Consider the following 4,914-nt stretch of genomic DNA (forward strand, 5'->3'; position numbering starts at 1 on the left):
AAAGTGTTCCTAGGTGGCTGAGAATTTTTATCATGCATGGATGTTGAATTGTTTTTAATGCTTGCTCTGCATCTATTGACATTATAATATGGTTTCTTTAGTCAGTTAATGGTAATTTACATTGATTATATTTTAAATGTTGAAGCATCCTCAAATTCCTTGGATAAACAAACTGAGTCACAATATATTACCTTTTTATTTACAGAGGGTGCCAAAAAATGTATACACATTTTAAGAAAGGAAAAAACTGTATTAAAATCACACTGATGGTAACCACTTTGAGCACCTTTTGTAATTGCAGAAGTCAAACGTGACTTGTATTCATCTTTTGTTATTGGTATATAGAGTATTACATTTTTAATACAGTTTTTTCCAGAATTTCCTTTTTTCTAGTGGCTGAGTAATATTATATTTATTATGTAATATATATACACCGGGGGTGCCAAAAAATGTATACAAATGACTTGTATTCTCTTTTGTTATCAGTATATATTGAGTATTACAATTTTAATATAGTTTCTTCCTTTCTTAAAATGTGTATACATCATTTCTCCCCCCCTCCATATATATATACATATGTTCCACATTTTCTTTATTCATTCATTTGTTGATGGACACTTCAGTTGTTTCCATGTCTTGACTTGTAAATAATGCTGCAATAAACATAGAAATACATATATCTTTTCAAATGAGTGATTTGGATTTCTTCAGATAAATACCCAGAAATGGATTGCTGGGTCACATGACAGTTCTTTTTTTTTTTTTTGAGGAACCTCCATACTGTTTTCCACAGTGGCTGTGCCAATTTATAATCCCACCAACAGTGCATGAGGATTCCCTTTTCTCCACATTCTCGCCAACATTTGTTGTTTGTAGATTTATTGATGATTGCCATTCTGACAGGTGTGATGTGATATCCCACTGTGGTTTTAATTTGTATTTTTCTGATAATTAGTGATGGTGAATGTATGTCTATTGGCCAACTGTATGTCCTCTTTGGAGAAATGTCTGTTTAGGTCCTCTGCTTATTTTAAGAATCAGATTGTTTGTCTTTTTGTTGTTGAGTTGTATGAGTTCCTTATATAGTTTAGATATTAACCCCTTAATAGATGTGTCGTTAGTGAATATCTTCTCTCGTTCAGTAGGTTGCCTCTTTGTTTTGTTGTTTCTTTCGCTGTGCAGAAGCTTTTTAGTTTGATATAGTCCTGTTCATTTATTTTTGCTTTTATGCCCCTTGCTTTTGAGGTCAAATTCATAAAATCCTCTCTAAACTCAAGAGCCATAAGTTTAGTGCCTATGCTTTCTTTTATGCAATTTATTGTTTCAGGTTTTATACTTAGGGTTTCAATCCATTTTGAGTTAGTTTTGGTACATGGTGACATATAGCAGTCAAATTGTGTTCTTTTGCACATGGCTTTCCAATTTTTCCAGCAACATTTATTGAAGAGGCTTTCTTTTCTCCATTGTATGTTTGTAGCTCCATTGTTGAAAATTATCTGCCCATGTATATGTGGGTTTATTTCTGGTTTCCCAATTCTATCCCATTGGTTTGTGTGCCTGTTTTTCTGCCAATACCATGACTTTTGATTATTATTACTTTGTAATATAAATTGAAGTCAGGGAGTGCGATATCTCCAGCCTTGTTCTTTTTTTAGTTAGGATTGCTTTGGCTATTTGGAGTCTTTTGTTATTCCCTACAAATGTGATGTTTTTTTTTTTGTTGTTGTTGTTGTTCTATTTCTTTAAAAAATGCCATTGCAATTTTGACAGGGACTGCATTACATCTGTGTATTGCTTTGGGTAATATGGCCATTTTAACTATGTTGATTCTTCCAATCCATGAAAATAAATATCTTTCCATTTCTTTGTGTCTTCAATTTCTTTTAATAATGTCATATAGTTTTTAGTGTATAGGTCCTTAATATCCTTTGTTAAGTTTATTCCTTTTGTTGCAATTGCAAAGGAATTGTTTATTTATTTATTTATTTTTGAAATTTCATCATTGGTATATAGGAACACAATGGATTTTTGTACATTGATTTTATATCCTGCAACTTTACTGTATTTATTTATTGTTTCTAATAGTTTTTTTGTGAAGTCTTTAGGGTTTTCTATATAGAGAATCATGTCATTTGCAAAAAGTGACAATTTGACTTCTTTATTCTCAATTTGAATGCCTTTTATTTCTTTCTTTTGCCTGATTGCTCTGGTTAGGAATTCCAATACTATGTTGAATAACAGTGGTGATAGGGGACGGCCCTGTCATGTTCCTGAATGTAGAGCAAAAGGCTTCAGTTTTTCACCATTAAGTATGATATCAGCTGAAGGTTTGTCGTATATTGCCTTTATTATGTTGAGGTTGTTTCCTTCTATTCCCAGTTTATTACGTGTTTTAATCATAAGTGGATGTTGTATATTGTCAAATGCTTTTTCTGTATCTATTGATATGATCATATGATTTTTATCCTTTATTTTGTTTATGTGGTGTATTATATTGATGTGCATATGTTGAACCATACTTGCGCCCCTGGAATGAACCCCACTTGATTGTGATGTATAATCTCTTTAATGTATTGTTTTATTTGATTTACTTGTATTTTTGCATCTATATTCATCAGAGATATTGGTCTGTAGTTTTCTTTTTTTGTGTGTTATCTTTACCAGGTTTTGGCATCAGGGTAATGTTGGCCTCATACAATGAGTTAGGAGGTATTGCCTCTTCTTCATTTGTTTTGGAAGGACAGCTTTTAAATCACCTTTGAATGTTTGATAGAATTCACTAGTGAAGCCATCTGGTCCTGAGCCTTTGGTTTTAGGGAGGTTTTGGATGATTGTTTCAATATCCTTACTGTTGATTGGTCTATTTAGATTTTCCAGCTCTTCATGATTCAGTCTAGGAAGGTTATATATTTCTAAGAACTTGTTTATTTTTTCTAGATTATCCAAGTTGGCGCATATAGTCTTTTATAGTATTCTTGTATGATCTTTTATACTTCTGTGGTATCCATTGTAACTTCTCTTTCATTCCTGATTTTATTTGTGACTGCCATCTTTTTTCTTTAGTAAGTCTAGCCAGAGGTTTGTCAATTTTATTCATTTTTCAAAGAACCAGCTCTTTGTTGCATTAATTTTTTCTATTGTCTTTTTTTGTTCTCTATTTTATTTAATTCTGCTCTAATTTTTATTATTTTGGTTTTTTTCTTCTGACTTTGGACTTCATTTGTTCTTCTTTTTTTGTTCTTTAAGATGTAATGTTAGGTTATTTATTTTCTTGTTTCTTGAGATAGGCCTGTGATGATATAAGCTTTTGTCTTAGTAGTGCTTTTGCAGTATCCAAATAATTTTGATGTTGTATTTCCATTCTAATTTTTTCTATGTATCTTTTGATCTCTTCTTTTATTTCTTCTCTGACCCAGTCATTCTTTAGTAGCATGTTTTATAATCTCTGCATATTTGTGGTCTTCCCCTTTCTTTTTGCAGTTGATCTCTAATTTGAAAGCATTATGGTCAGAGAATATGCTTGGTATGATTTCAATTTGTTGAGGCTAGTTTTGTGTCCCAACATATGGTCTATCCTTGAGAATGCTCCATTTGCACTAGAAAAGAATGTGTAGTGTGGTGTTTTGGGATGAAAGGATCTGTAAATGTCGATTATGTCCATTTGGTCTAATATGTAATTTAAAGCTAATATTTTTCTTATTGATTTCCTGGTTGGATGATCTATCCATAGCTGTCAGTGGGATATTTAGGTCCCCTGCTATAATTGTGTTTTTGTCTATTTCTCTCTTTAGTTTTGTTAGTATTTGCTTTATATATTTTGGTGCTCCCTGATTGGGGACATACATATTGATAAGTTTTATGTCTTCTTGGTGTATTGTTCCCCTTATACTTGTGAAATGTCCATCTTTGTCCCTTGTTACCTTCTTTTTTTTTTTTATCTTGAAGTCTATTTTGTGAGATATAAGTATGGTTACACCCACTTTTCTCTGGATGCCATTTGCTTGGAGTATCATTTTCCACTCTTTCACTTTGAGTCCATATTTGTCCTTGAAGCTGAGATATATCTCTTGAAGGAAGCATATGGTTGGATTTTGTTTTTTTATCTAATCTGCTACTCTGTTCCTTTTTATTGGTGAGTTCAGTCCATTTACATTTAAGGTGATTTTTGATATATGAGGATTTCCTATAGCCATTTTGTCTTTTGTTTTCTTGTAGCTTGGTGTTTCCATTTGCTTTGTTTGTTTGCCTTTTTGTTATTGTAGCTTGGTCGTAGTCTATGATTTTTTTTCCCTGTTTCCTCTTTTATTTTATTTTACTTTTTATGTTATTTTTCTCAGTTCTGGATTTTTTTTTTGAGTGGTACCACTAAGTTGTATAAAATAAAGTTTCATATATACAGTTCTTTTTCTTCAGCATGCATCTTATCTCCATTCTGCTCTGCAAATTCAGACCTTTACCTCCGCCCCTTTTCTGTTTTTGTTGTCACAAATTATCCCTATTTGTGCTGTGAGTTCATTTTCAAGTTGCAGTAGCAAATTGTTTTCTTCTTCTCTCTTTTTTTTATGTTTTCTAAAAATCTCTTTTAACTTTTATGTTATATGTAAGTGTACAGTGCCCTATTGTGAATAGGGGTTGCCATTTCCTGCTTCTGTCTGTTAGTCATCTTTCTTATAGTTTTGTATCCTTTTGACTTTTTGTTTCAGATGGAATAACCCCCTTCCATATTTCCTGTAATGCAGGCCTTGTGGTGGAAATTTCCCTTAGCTTCTATATATCTGGCAAGGTCTTTATTACTCCTTCATATATAATGGGTAACTTCACTGGATGTAATATTCTTGGCTGGTAATTTCACTTTCATTAGTTTGAATATTTGATTCCACTCCCACCTAGCTTGTATAGTTTCTGCTGAAAAAT

The sequence above is a fragment of the Hipposideros armiger genome, unplaced genomic scaffold, assembly GCF_001890085.2.
Source record: "Hipposideros armiger isolate ML-2016 unplaced genomic scaffold, ASM189008v1 scaffold_531, whole genome shotgun sequence".
In the NCBI taxonomy this organism is placed as follows: Eukaryota; Metazoa; Chordata; class Mammalia; order Chiroptera; family Hipposideridae; genus Hipposideros; species Hipposideros armiger.